At 36.4% G+C, this 19,068-nt stretch overlaps 1 protein-coding gene and 1 long non-coding RNA gene across 2 annotated transcripts in view; one reads left to right on the top strand and one right to left on the bottom strand.

Annotated features, from left to right (window-relative positions):
- The first annotated feature begins 4,684 nt into the window (after positions 1–4,684).
- The window catches only part of LOC125775372 (uncharacterized), a 211,079-nt gene continuing 196,695 nt past the window's right edge, over positions 4,685–19,068 (top strand). Inside the window, exon 1 of the mRNA XM_049445902.1 lies at positions 4,685–4,768. The gene's annotated coding sequence lies outside the window, so the exon portion shown is untranslated. The remainder of the gene's footprint in view (positions 4,769–19,068) is intronic.
- Positions 14,933–17,617, bottom strand: LOC125775700 (uncharacterized). Its single transcript, XR_007421306.1, has 3 exons — positions 17,099–17,617; positions 15,151–16,688; positions 14,933–15,093 (listed from the first exon to the last, which is right to left on the bottom strand). It is a non-coding gene; the product is annotated as an uncharacterized LOC125775700 (long non-coding RNA).

Genomic DNA, 19,068 nt, shown 5'->3' with positions numbered 1-19,068 from the left:
TTGGATTTGGGCAATTTTTAGGCATAAGGTGGCATACTTTAAAGGAATTATAAGTGCATGTTTTAGCCCGTTATATCATTGCTTCTTGATTTGTGTACTAGAAAGTGAAACAACCAAATGGAGTTTGAAATCGTGTTATATGCGAAGTAAGTGTGGTTATGGTCTCATTTCACGCACTTTCACACTGTGACAGAAATATGAGAGAAATGCCAGTATTAAGTTTAGTCGAAACCGGTCGGTCGGGTCCCGAGATATGTGGGCGGTGCTACGCCCATCGTTCAATTTTCACGCCGGCCTCCATAAAGCCTTCTCATTCCATCTCGTAGGTAAAATTTAATTCTCTGGTGTATTTAGTTATTTCAACAAAATTTGGTATTCTTAATTCATTCTTATATCACAGTGTGAAAATGCGAAATCAGACAACAACGACGCCTACTCCCCATATAGCACAATTTTAAGTTCCACTTGATTCGTTCAGTTTCCAGTACACGAATCAAGAAGCATTTAATATAACGGGAAAAAACTTAGCACGAATAATGTCTCTAGTGCGTGCCACCTTATGACCAAAATTTGTTTACATTGAATACAAAATGTTCAACCCCCTAGGTACCTATATTTAGACCCCGGTACCTATAGCTGACTTTTGTTGTATGTCAAAGATGGGCTGAATCGGACCAATACTTCTCTTAGCCGCTATATACTTAATATAACGATTTTCAATCATCGGGATGTCTTTGTACAGCATACATCGGCAAATATGTGATTTATCCCAATGAAAATAAGAGAGTGTTTTTCTCATAACAGTGTATCTTTGGGCGCAAAATAGATAAATTTGAGTGAAAACTTAACCCTATATAACTAAATCAAGATTCTCGAACATCCGACAGACTTTACTTTATGTGATTTGTTTTACACCCTGTCTTTGATTCTTGTAAGTTGCAAGAGTATGAAATATTCGGTTGAACCCGAACTTAGCCCTTCCTTACTTGTTAACAGTACAGTTATATGGATAGTGAGCGGGGTGATCTTCCATTTTCACACTGTCGGTGGAGATGTTATATTATTTGCGCTCAGCTAACTTGGTGGTTGTATCCTGGTAGTTTAGGAGATATACATACATACATATTACACATTTTCAAAGTTTTTGACCACAGGTGCCCCTTGCTACTGCGATTTCTTGTACCAAATTACAATTGTATATCTTAATTTAGCTTAGTTACTGCACTTTATAGGTTTTCGGTTAATTGCGATTTGTGGGCGTGCCAGTGGTCCGATAACGAACTCGAAATTGTTTTTTGTACTAAGAAACCGGCATACCAAGTTTCATTAAGATATCTCAATTTTTATACAAGTTGTAGCTTGCACGGATGGACGAAAAGACATATTTCAACTTTTCTGGTCATCCGAACCACATATGTATATATATATTGTTACGAATTTACTGCTTGCTAGTTTACTTTGTTAGGTTCGTATCTCTGGATTGACAAATAAAATCAACACTGTTTCATTTAATTCAACAACTCTTTATTTCACAACTCGTCTACACTATGGCAGTTTATTCTTAGCACTGATTGATTACGTTGGCGCTGCCACGGCTTATATAGCCACGCACTTCTCGCTGATGCCGACGTGTCCTTCTGGAATATCGCGTCTGGAAATTACCAGAACATACGGCTATACGGCGCCAGACGCAAGCAGACAAGCAGACAGCCGCGGCGCCAGACTCTGCAATTGTTCAAGCAGACGGCTGTGGCGCCAGATGTCTATTGTTTCGACAAGCAGACAGTGCGGCGCCAGACGTCTATTGTTTAGACAAATGCTATTCCATATACCTACAATTTTTGTAACACTGCCCTCCACTAAAGCCTAATCGTCCCGATTAGGCACAAATCCTCTTGAACCAAATGGGGCGAGCCTCTCCAAATGTACTACTTTCATTTTACATCGTGCTTTTCCATTTCTTTGTATGCGGTATACCACGTCATTAAGTCGTTTCATCACCATATAAGGTCCTTCCCAGGTTGTCTGCAGTTTCGGGGACAAGCCTTTCTTTCGAAGTGGATTGTACAACAGGACCAGATCACCTTCTTCAAAACCTTTTGAATTTGCCGCTTGATCGAACCGGTCCTTCATCTTATTGCTCATCAGATGCGTATGCTGTCTTACCATTAGATGCAATTCATTCATTTCTTCCTTTAAGGCAGAACAATAATCTCCATCATTTCTTACAGCTGTAGGATTCGTTCCAAACTTAAGATCAGCAGGAAGTCGCAGATCAGATCCGAAAATAATCTTTGCTGGCGTGTAACCAGTTGTCTCGTGCTTCGCTGAACGATACGCCAGCAGGAACATCTGGATGCACTTGTCCCAATTCCGTTGATCTTTATTAACGATTTTCCGCAGATGTTCTTCGAGCGTTCGGTTGAATCTCTCTACCATCCCATCTGATTGTGGGTGTAACGCTGTTGTCCGTGTCTTGTGGATGCCCAATAATGTACAGACTTCTTGGAAAATGGAAGATTCGAAATTCCTGCCTTGATCTGAGTGTAATTCGACGGGCACTCCGAACCTTGTTATCCAATTTTCTACAAACGCTTCGGCTACTGTCTTCGCTTCTTGGTTTGGTAAGGCATATACTTCTGGCCATTTACTGAAATAATCCATGACAACCAGTAGATATTTGTTTCCGGCCGTACTGGTTGGGAACGGACCTGCAACATCCATTGCGACTCGTTCAAATGGTGATCCCACGTTGTACTGTTGTAGCTTACCGCGACTTTTGGCTTTAGGACCTTTAGCTGCCATGCACTCTACGCAATTACTTATCCATTCTGCTATGGAATCTCGACAACCGGTCCAGTAGAACCGTTGTTTAATCTTCTCTATAGTTTTTGTAATTCCAAGGTGCCCTCCACTAGGTCCATTGTGATATTCTTTCAATACTTTCGGGATCATGGACTTCGGTACTATGATCAGCAGACGAGACTGTTTGCCATCTTCGCTTTCCCAGGTACGATGAAGGTATCCATTAACGAGGTTTATGCTGTTCCATTGGGCCCAATATGCTTTTGCCGTTGGACTCTCGCTACTTATTTGTTCCTTTGGTGGTCGTACCCCATTTTCTTTGGCTATTATCAGCTTTGCAAGATCAGGGTCCTCCAGCTGATTGATTCTGATGCGGTGAGGAGTCCAATCATCTTCAGGTTCTATATTCAGTAATCGCACGTCGATTATACCTTCTTTTCCTTCTGATTTGGAGCAATGTTTACATTCCAGTGGACAAGGGCGATGTGATAATGCATCCGCATTTTTGTGGTGAATCCTCTTTCGGTGTTCTGTTGGTTGTTTCCATTTTGATGGGTTTATTTTTATCTTGCAATTTCGGGCAAAGTGACCCGCTTTTCCACAGTTGAAACATCTGCTTGTTGTATTTACTCGCGGTGCAGCAATTGCCTTCAGAGTCTTCAACATTTCTTCCATCAGCGCCGGTTGTTCCATTTCAACCCTTTGTACTTTGTGTGCTGGTTTACTTAGTAGGGAAGCTGTTTCCTGTGTGAGGGCGTGCGAAACCGTTTCAGCAAACGTTCTTTTTGGCAAGGCATATGTGGCGCGTTTGGTGTCCACATCACGAATTCCATTTATGAAACATTGAATTTTTACCCTCTCAATGTAATCCACAGGTGCATCTGCATTTGCCAAATGAGCCAGTCGTTCTATTTCAGTTGCGAACTCTTGCAATGACTCGTTCATCTTCTGACCCCTATTTTGCAGTTCGATCTGGTATATTTGTTTCCGGTGCTCACTACCATAACGTCTTTCTATCGCACTCATCAATGCCTCATAGTTGTCCCGTTCACAGTCTGGAATAGTCTGAAGGATTTCTGCCGCAGGTCCTTTCAATGATACAAACAAGGCCGCCACTTTGTCCACTGCATTCCAGTTATTGGCCACTGCTGTCTTTTCAAACTGAAGTTTGAAAATTTGAAATGGAATACTTCCATCGAATGTGGGTGCCTTCAGTCTTGGATTATTTGTTGATGGTGCAGGGCCATGCAGTTGCAGTTCTCGCATACGATTACTCAGTTGAAGAAATTCTGATCTTAAATTTTCTTCGTCATTTTTTATTGTGCTTAATTCGTCTTCAAATTTTGAAAATTTCTCTTGCACTTGTGTATTATTTTCTGTAATCTGTTGTACCAAACGCTTTTCTAACTGCGTATTATTTTCAGTCATTTGTTGTGTAAGGCGAGACTCTAACTGTGATGTATTTTCAGCTATTTGCGTTATTTGCTGTGCCAGACGATTTTCTGTTTGCACTACATTCTCGGCTATTTGCTGTGCCAGACGATTTTCTGTTTGCACTGCCTTTTCTGCATTTTCAGCTATTTGCTGTGCCAGACGATTTCCTGTTTGCACTGCATTTTCTGTATTTTCAGCTATTTTCTGTATAGCCACTAACAGCATGTTCATGTCCACACTCGATGATGTTCGTTGTTCTTCTACTTTTTCTTCTACCTTTGTAGAAGTTTCTGGCCCAACAAATTCGAACTCGTCCACATTAATTCCATCCGCTTCCATTGCTTCACGTAATCGTGCCTGCAGATCCGCCTTTTGCCCGCTTATCGGCAAATTACGCTCCTCCAGTTCCTTTTTTAATTGCTGAATTCTCAATTCTCCGAATTTAACCATCTTGAATTTGGATTATTTGACAATCCCACTTCTGACACCAATTGTTACGAATTTACTGCTTGCTAGTTTACTTTGTTAGGTTCGTATCTCTGGATTGACAAATAAAATCAACACTGTTTCATTTAATTCAACAACTCTTTATTTCACAACTCGTCTACACTATGGCAGTATATTCTTAGCACTGATTGATTACGTTGGCGCTGCCACGGCTTATATAGCCACGCACTTCTCGCTGATGCCGACGTGTCCTTCTAGAATATCGCGTCTGGAAATTACCAGAACATACGGCTATACGGCGCCAGACGCAAGCAGACAAGCAGACAGCCGCGGCGCCAGACTCTGCAATTGTTCAAGCAGACGGCTGTGGCGCCAGATGTCTATTGTTTCGACAAGCAGACAGTGCGGCGCCAGACGTCTATTGTTTAGACAAATGCTATTCCATATACCTACAATTTTTGTAACAATATATATATATAATCCTATATCTATCTCGCTTAGTTTTAGGTGATATAAACAACCGTTAGGTGAACAAAACTATTATACTCTGTAGCAACAGGTTGCAAGAGTATAAAAATATGAATATAATATGAGGTTTGCTTGGTACTCATTTTCTTACTTGCTAACAAGGTTGGTAATTTCTAATGTTTAGTTAATTTTTGACAGCTAGCTTGCTTGGACGCGTATTGGTTCGTCTTAGTTTTTGGTTTATTCCAAAAAAAAAATTATGTGAATAAAGTGAAGCTACCAAAGACAAAAAGACGGTTTTAGATGGTACAAAATATTCTCAGAGGGTCGAGAAGATGTGAACAACGAAGAGCGTGCCGGAATTTTTAGCGAATGTGAACATTTTGCAAATTTTTTTTTTTCAATTCCATGGTCGTCGTGCATTGTTGATCTTACCAAAGGTTCGTACGGTCAATAAATATTATGTTACCTGCAAATTATGCGTAATTACGCGAAGCAATCCTGCATAAACGTCCGGATTTGTAGAAGAACATGGGCTTTTGCACCATGATAACGCATCGTTGCTTGTGCGCTAATATTTGGTCAGAAACATCACGTTAAGGGAGACGCAGCCACCGTATTCCCCAGACCTGCCCCGTATGAGTTTTTTTATTCACAAAACTGAATAGATCCACGAAAGGACGACGCTACGCTATGTTTGAGGAGATAAAAACAACATCAAAGGAGAAGCTTAACAAGATCATAAAAAATTATTTTTTGAAATATTTGAAGATTGAAACTTTCCGAACAAGCCCCTTAAAATTTATAAAATATTATACCTTTTTACACCTGAAGCCGGGTTTATTCCTGGGGCTGATATACATATCGTCACCTAAAATGCAAAATAACGTAACAGCATTTTCGGAAATTTACAGTGACATGAATGAAACACTAAGTAAATAAAATGGAACATGAGTGAAAAAAAATTAATATTGGTTAAAATTGGTTTATCTCTGAGCGCAGAACTGAAAATGTTGAACATACATACATATGTAATATTATATGTATGTTATTTGAAGTAGTGAAGCGTAATCAATAAGACACTCAATTTCGAATTTTTTGATGATATGTTATTTTGCATTTCAGGTGACGATATGTAAGTATATTTATGAATGGTTTTATTCAAAATAAATTATGCCACCTTATTTTCGTTTCCAAGTTGTTGTCGTTTCGTTCATAAACTCGTTTTCATCAAGTAGAAAGAACGTATATCAATATTAATACTTTTCAACATTGAGTTGACTAACTTTTTACATGTATCGACGTATCGAATTTTACTCCACTTTTCATCAAGTGCCTTCTTGAGGTCATCATTAGAGGTGGAGAAACATCGATGTTCACGGGCATCGATGTTTTCGATGTTTTTTGGCGAAAACATCGATGAAACATCGACATTTTAAATAAAAAAATTAGCAGTTATTTTAGTTTATTTGAACTTGTGATGTTTAAAAATTAAAAGTCAAATTTTCAACAAAAAATATCGATTTTATTAATCACTTATTAAATAAAAAAGAAAACGAAAAAAAATTAAAATAAAATTGTTTATGATATTCATGTTCCACTTCTTTGGTATATTGTCCTATCCTTAGTTTGTAAATAAAAACAAAAAAACAAAAACAAATTTAATATCAATGTTTCAATATATACATACATACATGGTCCAAAGAAAATAATAGTTCTTTAGGATATTGTGCTATCCCTACTATACTATTGCTTATTTTACTATCCTTACTTACTATCCCGAACTCTACTATATATATTTACATATTATTTACATGTTTGTTTTTGATTAAGAAGAGGAGCTTATCGACAACGGTCGATGATAGCCGCGTGAGTTACATGTACGACTACACCTCACAAATACGATGAACTGTTAAAGCAAATTGCAACATAACACCATTTCCGGCTTTTGCAACTTCTTCTTCTTCACTGGCGTAGACACCGCTTACGCGATTATAGTTGAGTCAACAACAGCGCGCCAATCGTTTCTTCTCTTCGCTACGTGGCGCCAATTGGATATTCCAAGCGAGGCCAGGTCCTTCTCCACTTGGTCCTTCCACCGGAGTGGAGGTCTTCCTCTTCCTCTGCTTCCCGCGGCGGGTACTGCGTCGAATACTTTCAGAGCTGGAGTGTTTTCATCCATCCGGACAACATGACCTAGCCAGCGTAGCCGCTGTCTTTTAATTCGCTGAACTATGTCGATGTCGTCGTATATCTCGTACAACTCATCGTTCCATCGGATGCGGTATTCGCCGTGGCCAACGCGCAAAGGACCATAAATCTTTCGCAGAACTTTTCTCTCGAAAACTCGCAACGTCGACTCATATAGCAGGACGGGAATTATGAGCGACTTATAGAGTTTGGTTTTTGTTCGTCGAGAGAGGACTTTACTTTTCAATTGCCTACTCAGTCCGAAGTAGCACCTGTTGGCAAGAGTAATCCTGCGTTGGATTTCTAGGCTGACATTGTTGGTGGTGTTAATGCTGGTTCCTAAATAGACGAAATTATCTACAACTTCAAAGTTATGACTGTCAACAGTGACGTGAGTGCCAAGTCGCGAGTGCGACGACTGTTTGTTTGATGACAGGAGATATTTCGTCTTGCCCTCGTTCACTGCCAGACCCATTTGCGTTGCTTCCTTGTTCAGTCTGGAGAAAGCAGAACTAACGGCGCGGGTGTTGAGACCGATGATATCAATATCATCGGCATACGCCAGCAGCTGTAAACTCTTATAAAAGATTGTACCTGCTCGATTCAGTTCTGCAGCTCTAATAATTTTCTCCAGCAGCAGATTAAAAAAGTCGCACGATAGGGAGTCGCCTTGTCTGAAACCTCGTTTGGTATCGAACGGCTCGGAGAGGTCCTTCCCGATCCTGACGGAGCTTTTCGTGTTGCTCAACGTCAGTTTACACAGCCGTATTAGTTTTGCGGGGATACCAAATTCAGACATCGCGGCATAAAGGCAGCTCCTTTTCGTGCTGTCGAAAGCAGCTTTGAAATCGACGAATAGGTGGTGAGTGTCGATTGTACTCACCGCATTTGCAACTTGCTTAAACAAATAAAGTCATCAAAATATAATTTAACAAGTGAAATTCCTAAGAATTATCAAAATTAATAAAAGTATGCTTATTCAGAAATAATATGTTAAAAGTAAGTTAATATTATTAATAAGCAATTTGTAATTAGAATAAGCTTCATTTTAAGTCAATTTTATTAAATAAAGCAGTCTGTTCTTGATCGCCATCAACGTCACCTCGTTGCAATACAATTTGATTTTTTTGACTTTTTTAAAAACCCGTTCACCGCGACTCAACACATAATTGGCGCAGTCGGTAATCCTTGGAAAAAAATTACAAGGATAGTGAAAAACGTAACTATAACACCCAAACAAATCCTGCGAATCTGTAGCCAACTCAGGAAGTTGACCAGACCCTCCAGGAAATAACAAAAATAAAATAAAATAATTTTTCGCAGTGAAAACGACCTTAAATAAAAGGCGTTAACCCACCGAAAAAAAAGAAAACCTTTTGTTTTTCACAGTGAAAACGACCTTAATTAAAGGCGTTAACCCACCGAAGATAACCGAAAAGAAAACCTTTTGATTTTCGCAGTGGAAACGACCATATATAGGCGTTAACCCACCGAGAATAACCGGAAAAAAACAAGCTTTGCAGTGAACAAGAAGAAAAAAAAAACAAAGCGTGGAGTCATCATCATCGAGGCGGCAAAAAATATTCGATAACAACAGAATAATGGAACAGGAGCAGATTCAGATACCTAACGTAGAGCTCATCGAACAACTGAGTAGAAGAGAGCAACAGTTGGAGCAACTTCGACAAGCGTATGTCGAACTCCAACATAGTCAAACAACCAAGGAAAATGAACTACAACGAGTCATAAAAAATATTCAGCATATACCCACATTCACGGGAAAAGGTGAAATAACGATAAATTCCTTTATGAGCAGCATTGAATATATGCTGTCAAATATAAGAGATGAGGAGGTCAAAAAGGAAGCCACTAGGGCAATATATTATAGAACGATACAAGGGGAGGCAAAAGACGTAATAATAAATCTTCCACACCCGGACAACTGGACGGACATCAAAAAGGCGTTGAAATTAAGATACAAACCAGATCTGGAACCCCACGAAGTCTACAGAAGAATATGCAGTATAAAGGCAAACACGGTGAGTGAGTTAGCAATACTTGTACAAAATATTAAATATAAAGCTGATGAACTTAGAATATATTATAAGGACGATGTAGGGATAGACATGAGCAACGTGGACAGTCTTTTAGTAAACACAATTAAAGAAATGACACAGGGGACATTATTAGACAAAATTTACGAAGAACATGACCTTTATAATATTATAGAGATAATGACAAAGAGAAGATACGAGGATACATGTATTAGGCCATTTAAAAAAAAAAAACAAACTAGCATATGGACAGTACGGACAATACAACAACAATAATAAATACTATAACAATAGTAATGACAAATATATAGGCAAAGTTGATAGACCAGGTCAAGTTAGACAAAATGTTCAAATTTTTTCACAAAATAAAGGAAACGTTGATAACAATTCTAATCAATTTAGGCAAAATTTCCAGCAGAGAGGTAATCGAGATAATAATTCTCACCAATATGGGCAAAGATTCCCAACATATAAAGATAATAATTCAGGTAGAGAGAGGAGAAATATAAACTCAAATCAATTAAGGCTAGATAGAGGAGAACCTATGGAAGTAGATAATATAGAATTCGATCAAGAGAGATCTCAAATGGCAGGACACCCTAGCAGCAGGAGCAGCCAAAATCGCTTGCAAACGCCTAGGCAAAGCTATAGAGAACTTGAAGGTTATAGAGAAGCTAATAATTCATATCAAGAGAGATCCCGAATAGAGAACTTGAAGATTATAGGGAAATTAATGAATCAATTTTTTTTACAAGGAAGCCTCGGAGAGCTTACCACGAATAGTAATAACAATAAAAAATTAAAAATACATTGCGCTAATAGATACGGGAGCGAATATAAGTTTAGTGGATTCTGAATTGAACGAATTTCGAAAAATTCCACTTAAAAATAATATAACAATCAGAACAGTAACAAGCAAGGAAGCAATTATTACCCATGAAGTGCATACGGAAGCACCAAAAGAATTCAATTTACCTGAAAATGCGTATATAAGATGGAGATCGACATCATTAAAAAATAGAAAATATAATTTTATAATAGGAATTGATTTATTAAATCATTTAAACACAATGATAAATCTAATAGATGGAAAAATTTCACTAAATAAAAAAGAACCAGAATTCTTAAATAAACCATTCAATTTCAGTGAAATATGTACCTTAGAAACAACAAGTGAGAAATTAAAAGAAATTAAATTAGATCATCTAAATGCAGAAGAGTTTAGAGAAATCACGAAATTATTGAAAAAGTTCGAAAACCTTTTATTTAAAGAAGGAGAAAAATTAACAAGAAAAAGAAAGTACAGGATAGTAATCGATTATAGAAAGTTAAATGAGGTAACAATAGATGATAAATATCCTCTTCCTAACATTGATTCAATTTTAGATAAATTAGGACGAGCCCAATATTTCACTACACTAGACATAGCAAAAGTTTATCATCAAATTACAATCAAAGAGGAAGATAGGTGTAAAACAGCGTTCGTAACACCTCATGGCTTGTATGAATTTACAAGAATGCCATTCGGGTTAAAGAATGCACCAGCAACCTTTCAACGACTCATGAACGAAATTTTACGAGACTTTATAAACAAAACATGCATGGTATACTTAGATGATATACTAATCTTTAGTACAACGTTACAGGAACATATACAATCAATTAGAGATATTTTCAAGGTTTTAGAATCAAAAAATTTAAAAATACAAATGGATAAATGTAATTTTCTGAAAAAAAGAAACAGAATTTTTAGGACATATTCTAACAAAAGATGGTATCACACCGAATCCAAATAAAATCAAAGTAATAGAAGAATTAGAATTACCAAAAACGGAAAAACAGATTAAGAGCTTTTTAGGTATGACAGGTTATTATAGGAAATTTGTTAAGGACTATGCAAAGGTAGCACAACCAATTACAAAATATCTAAAAAAAAGGAGTCCGAATTAATATAAAAGATCCTTCATATATAGAAGCATTCGAAAAACTTAAACGATTAATAAGCTCGCATCCAATTTTACGGTACCCAAATTTTGAAAAATTATTTACATTAACTACAGATGCATCAAATTATGCAATAGGAGCATTTATATCTCAAGAAGGACACCCAATATGTTATGCATCAAGAACCTTAAATAATCATGAACGAAATTATTCAGCAACTGATAAAGAGTTTTTAGCAATTATTTGGAGCGTAAACTACTTTAGACCATATTTATACGGTAGAAAATTTAAGATCGTAACAGATCATCAACCAATCAAATATTTACATTCAAAATATAGAGGGAAGGACATGTCACCAAAACATCAACTATGGTTGTTAAAATTAGGTGAATATCAATTTGACATCGATTACATTAAAGGAAAGGAAAACAGAGTAGCAGATTTTCTTAGCAGAATATAGGATAATGAAGATGAGATAAAAGAAAATGAGGATGAAAATACCGATGAAATTTCAGAGGATGACCTAAATATAGTTAACAATTTAGATGACGATACATCAATGCAAACAATACATTCAGCAGAAGAAAATTTACAAGATCATTTTTATATAAAGGAGGAGATAGTTAATAAATATAAAACCCAAATTATTTTGACGAACAATAAGACAGAAGAACTAAAACAGATACATGGAAAAAGAATTATTTTTATTTCAGAATATGATTTTGATAGATTGAGTGAAATATTTAAAAAATATATAACAAAAGGAAAAGTAGGAATTTATTCGGAATTATCCGAGCGACAGTACAATAAAGTACAAGAGAAATTAAAAGAAATGTTTTCAAATGATAAACAATTAGAATTTATAAAGAGCACAATGAGAGCACAGGATATAGAAACAGAAGTGGAAGCTGTTAAACAAATTTTGTTGTATCCCATTAGAGAAAGTATGAATTCGGGCATACAAGAAACGTATAATCAATTTAGAAATAAAATTTATTATCCTAAATTAGGTGAGTTAATATAAATAGTAATTAACCAATGCGAAACATGTCAAGAAATAAAATATGATAGGAGACCTATTAAACAAGAATTTTTTCATACAGAACAAAGAACGGAAGGATTTATAAAAAATTATAAAGCAGTTAGGCACAAGGAACAGCCTAAATATAGAAAACAAAACTTAGAAAAAATCCATACGAGTAATATAAAAAGACTTTTAAAATTTATAAATTGGGAAAATGTGGACAATAATAGCTTTAATGATACAACATGGTAACGGGACAATAGATTTAACAGAAAGAAAGGAACAAAACGAATAACTCAATTCATGAACAAATTAAAATTAATTATTATTTTTCATCAGCTATCGATCACTTAACAGAGATTGTTAAAAGTGACAGGGTAAAAATTGAAAGAGAGCTTAATTCAATAAATAAACTTTTATATGAGGAATACAAACAAACGTTATATTTAGATCAGTACACCAAAATTCAATTATTAAAAAGAAAAGTAGAACACATACAGGAAAATGTAACGGGTGATTTTTTTGAGGTTAGGATTTTCATGCATTAGTATTTGACAGATCACGTGGGATTTCAGACATGGTGTCAAAGAGAAAGATGCTCAGTATGCTTTGACATTTCATCATGAATAGACTTACTAACGAGCAACGCTTGCAAATCATTGAATTTTATTACCAAAATCAGTGTTCGGTTCGAAATGTGTTTATCGACAAATTTTGTTCAGCGATGAGGCTCATTTCTGGTTGAATGGCTACGTAAATAAGCAAAATTGCCGCATTTGGGGTGAAGAGCAACCAGAAGCCGTTCAAGAACTGCCCATGCATCCCGAAAAATGCACTGTTTGGTGTGGTTTGTACGCTGGTGGAATCATTGGACCGTATTTTTTCAAAGATGCTGTTGGACGCAACGTTACGGTGAATGGCGATCGCTATCGTTCGATGCTAACAAACTTTTTGTTGCCAAAAAATGGAAGAACTGAACTTGGTTGACATGTGGTTTCAACAAGATGGCGCTACATGCCACACAGCTCGCGATTCTATGGCCATTTTGAGGGAAAACTTCGGACAACAATTCATCTAAAGAAATGGACCCGTAAGTTGGCCACCAAGATCATGCGATTTAACGCCTTTAGACTATTTTTTGTGGGGCTACGTCAAGTCTAAAGTCTACAGAAATAAGCCAGCAACTATTCCAGCTTTGGAAGACAACATTTCCGAAGAAATTCGGGCTATTCCGGCCGAAATGCTCGAAAAAGTTGCCCAAAATTGGACTTTCCGAATGGACCACCTAAGACGCAGCCGCGGTCAACATTTAAATGAAATTATCTTCAAAAAGTAAATGTCATGAACCAATCTAACGTTTCAAATAAAGAACCGATGAGATTTTGCAAATTTTATGCGTTTTTTTTTTAAAAAAGTTATCAAGCTCTTAAAAAATCACCTTATAGTATCCGCTAAATATGGGATAATACACACGAATATTTTAACGAATGAAGAAATTATGAAATATAACATTGATTATAATAAACTAAAATATATACAACTAGGAACAGTAATTGTTAATAATACGTTTCTAATATTTGGAATAAAAATACCAAAATATTTTGAAAATGTAAAACTACGAAAAATTATCCCAATACTTAACAGACAAAATAATGAAATAGATGTAAAAATAGAAGAAATATTTACTTACAAAAATAAAACATTAATATTTGAAGAAAATAAATCATTAGATCAAATGAAAATAAGCAAACATTGTATTTTAAGAAATAATTGTAGTCTGGTAAAATGTAAAGAACTCGAAATAATACAATTAAATGTTAAAACAGTTCTTATTAAAAATGCAAACACTTTAAAAATCAATAATACATGTAATCAAGAAATTCCATTAATAAGTGGAAACTATATAATAAGATTTAATAATTGTTCAATTAGAATTAATGACTATTATTTTTCAAATTTTGTAGAAGATATAAAAGAAAATATTGTAACATTAAAATATAAAGACAGTCAGAATTTCACGAAAAAATTACATTTGACGAAATAGTAGAAGAACATAAATCGAATATAGAAAACATTTTTAAATTAAAAATTCATACGAAAATATCTCATATTTGCAACATATTAAGCATAATTATAATTATATTAGTAGCTACTGTCATTATAAAAAACACAAATATATAAAAATTATATTAAATAAAAGAATTCAGGAGAATTCTACTATAAAGGGGGGAGTAGTTACATGTACGACTACACCTGACATTGCATTTGACAAATACGATGAACTGTTAAAGCAAATTACAACATAACACCATTTCCGGCTTTTGCAATTTGCTTAAACAAATAAAGTCATCAAAATATAATTTAACAAGTGAAATTCCTAAGAATTATCAAAATTAATAAAAGTATGATTATGCAGCAATAATATGTTAAAAGTAAGTTAATATTATTAATAAGCAATTTGTAATTATAATACGCTTCATTTTAAGTCAATTTTATTAAATAAAGCAGTCTGTTCTTGATCGCCATCAACGTCACCTCGTTGCAATACAATTTGATTTTTTTGACTTTTTTAAAAACCCGTTCACCGCGACTCAACACGTAATTCGTGCGACGCTCACTTATAAGTTGTCCAGCTTTACTGAAAGCTCTTTCAGATTCGCACGAAGATGCGGGAACGCAGAAGTATTTTTTAGCTAACGTTTTAAACGCGTCGCCATCTCTAGTAATCTAAAATATAATTAATACAATAAATTGGAAAAAATATGTTATTGCATAATTTCTTACCTGCCAGTACGCAAGAGGGTCACATTTTTCCAGCTGGTTCTCCTTTCCAAAATGCTGTCTCATCAGGATAATGGCATCTGCTCAGGAAGAGTGCACCTTGTTTTGGCTTTTGACTTGTAGAATTGAAAATCGGCTTGGTTCCTGTGTTGGTGATGTTGGCGGATGTAGTGGGTTTGCAGGTAGTTTTGTAAACGGTTCATGCTGCACAGCTTTGACACCTTCTTCCGCATTAAGGGGATTACAAAATCTGCGGGGATCTAGTATGGTAGCAATTCGTGGTATTGTGCGTGTTTCATAGCTTGCGAGCCTCTTGGTAAGACTAAACTTGATGGTCGTTAATTATTTTTGCCTTTTTCTGTGTTGACTTTAATATTGTTTATTTTATGATTCAGTTCGCATATGACAGGGATAATTATGGACGCTGATACTTTTGTGTTTGTAGACACAGAAAGCGTCGCCACTTCGAAGGGGGATAGCAACTCGGATATATTATTTAAAATATTCACTTCTGCTCCTGAAAACGGCAATGAAGCGTCACGAGAAGATACCAAAGCTAATGTAATAAATTCGTTTGTCTTCGGTATGCGCTTAATCTTTTCGTATGTGCTGTTCCAGCGAGTTGGCATTTCTTGCAGAAGAGAATCCGGATTGTCCCCCTGAGCTTCCTTAAATTTCGAATATGCGATCTGGCTTCTCTTAAAAAAGCCAACTACCGACTTACATTTTGTAAGCTTTACGTCGAAATCGGGCAATTTTAGAACATCTTGCACAATAAGGTTGATTGTGTGCGCTACACAAGGCAAGTGCTTATAATCAAGCAACTCACATTCTTTTAGCATCGTCGCATCATTGTCAGTCACAACGCAAACAACCTTATTGGTGACACCCCAATCATCAAGCACGCCCTTTAGTGTTTCAAAAATATTAACAGCATTGTGATTGGTAGTGTCAAGAAATTGCCTTGTTGCTAAAATTGCCGACTCCAACGTAAAACTACTTAAAACAAAATGGCACGTAGCTGTAATGTAACCTTTGGATGTCCACAAGTCAGTCGTTATGGCCACAAAATCAATATCGTTAAGTACAGACTGGAGTTTATTCTTAAGAGACTCATATTGAGATGGAAACACTACGTCGCGCAGGTGTACCTGTAGCGAGGTCCATTTCTTTCATGAGCTCTTTAAATCCGTCGTCCTCAACACAAGAAAAAGGTTGAACATCGACAGCAATCATGTTCATGACCTTACTGTCTAGAAGACGTTTTTGTTTCGAGTCATTTTCATAAAAGGAAACCGATTTTCCAACAAACTATTCTAACATGTTTGGTTTCTGTGCAGTTCCCCCAACTTTAAGCCGATCAGCATGAACGTGGTCCATTAGATTTGTTGTGTTTCCACACGTCTTTATTGGCTTACCACAGTAATTGCATATCCCATGCGTTTTTTCGCTGTTTCTTTTAAAATGATCCCAAGCTATAGAAACCTCACGCCTCCTCTTCTTTTGATCCTTATCAGGCTTTGGCTGTTCGCTTGCAGTTCCTATAAGAAATTAACTGTATTAATGCCTATTCAATGCAAAAGCAGCATGCGAATGTGCATGTGCTTTCCTGAAGATAAATTCGGATATTTAGTACAGGTATCCCTCGAATAACACGGTTAATTGGTTCCGTGTTATTCGAAATCGTGTTATTTGAAATTTAAAAGGTAAAACTTTATAAACGCAATAATTTTTAAATTACATATGTTCAACCACTGTCACTCTCCAAAGATTGATTATTTTTTCCTTGAAGAGGTAGAGGATCCTTAAATTTCAATTTTTAAAAGGAATTTTCGCGGCTTCGTGTAATTCGAACCCCGTGTTATTCGAGGGTTGTCGCAATTTTTAACCGTGCTATTCGAGATTTCGTGCAACTCAAGTACCGTGCTATTCGAGGGATACCTGTACTTACTTTTGATAAACCTGTCCATGTTTAAGTACCACCACACTCACGCCAACACCACCAACAAGTATAACTAAAATAACAATATTCTGTTAATAATTTATAATGAGATTAAATGATATATGTACATATGTATGTACTTACAATTCGACTGTCTTCCTCTATGTGCCTTAGAGGTGGAAAAACATCGATTTTGCTCAGCTAAGTATCGATGTTGCCGATGTTTCAAAAACATGTCATCGATGTTCGTATCGATGTTTCTCCACCTCTAGTCATCATTGTTAGAGATCTTATGCTTTCGAATTTTTATTTCAGCTGATGCTCGATAACACTCATATCCGGAAACTGCGCCAGAATTCTTAATATTTTTGGATAATTATAGAGGGCCCATGACCTTGCATTAAATGAGTAGTGTTTAGGGTCCTTGTTCGCGTAAAGCTTATAGTGGATAGGAGAGAATATCTATATATCTACATATATCTAGTTCATAATATCGTCGATTGAAACCAAATTACCGACCCCGTGTTCTGACAGCCCCATACAATAACGTGTCCTCCGCCATGTTTGACAGTCGCACGCAATTTAACTATATCAATCTCCTTATTTGGAGTTTTCCACACTGTTTGCGTGCCATCTGACGTAAATATGTTGAACTTTGATTCATCCGTTAAAATAATATAATTTCAGAACTCGTTCGGCTTAGATACATACAGAGGTACTCCAGAGCAAATTGTAATCGTTTGTGTTTAATGGATTTATTGATAAATGGTTTGTTTCGAGCAGTTCTTTCAAGAAAGTCGTTTTTACGAAGAACTCTCCCTACTGTTGATTCACTTACGTCCTTTTTCAAATACATTTTAAGCTCGTTGTTGATTCTTGAGGCAGATTTTCTTGTGTTTTCCTTCACTTGACGTATAATTCATTTATTAGGGGCCAGCTTTTATTCGACCGGGTTTTGACTTTATTAAAAATTCTTTTATTTTCAGTATGCCTTTTCATGATAATATCATTTATACAGAATGATCTGCGATTTCCGTATAACTTTTTTTTTATTTATGATGGTGTTTTACCTATTCCCTTTCTTCCCGAGATGTTTGCTAAATTTTAATGCTGAAAACTTTGAAAGCTTCAAAATATCAGTGTAGATAACTTGCAATATCCGTCCATATTAAATTCTAAAGTTCAGGGGTTTCCCCGAAATCGTTTTCAAATAATCAGTTTTACGATTTTTACGATTTTAAGAGACGCCACACTTTCGAAAACTACCGTGTTGCCAGAATAAAACAAAGAGATTTCCTTCTTTTTTTGAACATTTTATTATAATATTTTCCAAAACTATTAGTTGTAGCCAGGCAATCCTGCGAGACCGAGTTGCAACACCGCCTATTACCACCCTCACCGCATTTTTCCGCCTGTGTCAGGAAGACGAGTTTGTTGTTCTTTGTAGAAATGGCAAGATTATGCACGTAGAAATCATCACGAAAGGAATGGAAACGTCGCGTGCAGAGCGCACCCGTGAACGGTTGGCCTGGTGTGAAAGCCTGAGATGTTATTGTGTACGGTTGCTTCCAGTTTTCAAGCGCTCAAATCGCAGATGTGCAGGAAAAGATCACTTTCCAAGAAGCATGTGAGACGATGGGGTTGCTTGAAGACGATGGCCACTGGGACGAAACGATGGACGACGCCACGTTGCGCTGGTCAGCGACTGCGCTGAGAAAGCCCTTTGCTCTGCGGACTCTCCAATCCCCGACAATTGTGGGACAAGTATAAAAATGCCTCGTTAAAAAACATCGTTCGCCGATACCAAGGGATAACACTAGCCAACGATGACATAGCGAAGCGCTGAAACTTATTGGGCATACAATTTTTACTATGGATGGAAAATTACTGCTCAATTACAGTATGCCTCCAGAAATGCAATCTGAGCAGTATGTATGATTCAAAATTGAAAGTTCGAAAAAGCAGCATTGTCGTAGGTA

This window comes from Bactrocera dorsalis, chromosome 1 (assembly GCF_023373825.1).
Source record: "Bactrocera dorsalis isolate Fly_Bdor chromosome 1, ASM2337382v1, whole genome shotgun sequence".
NCBI classification, from domain to species: domain Eukaryota; kingdom Metazoa; phylum Arthropoda; class Insecta; order Diptera; family Tephritidae; genus Bactrocera; species Bactrocera dorsalis.
The sequence above is the reverse complement of the archived record's forward strand: the minus strand, read 5'-3'. Positions and strand labels throughout refer to the sequence as shown.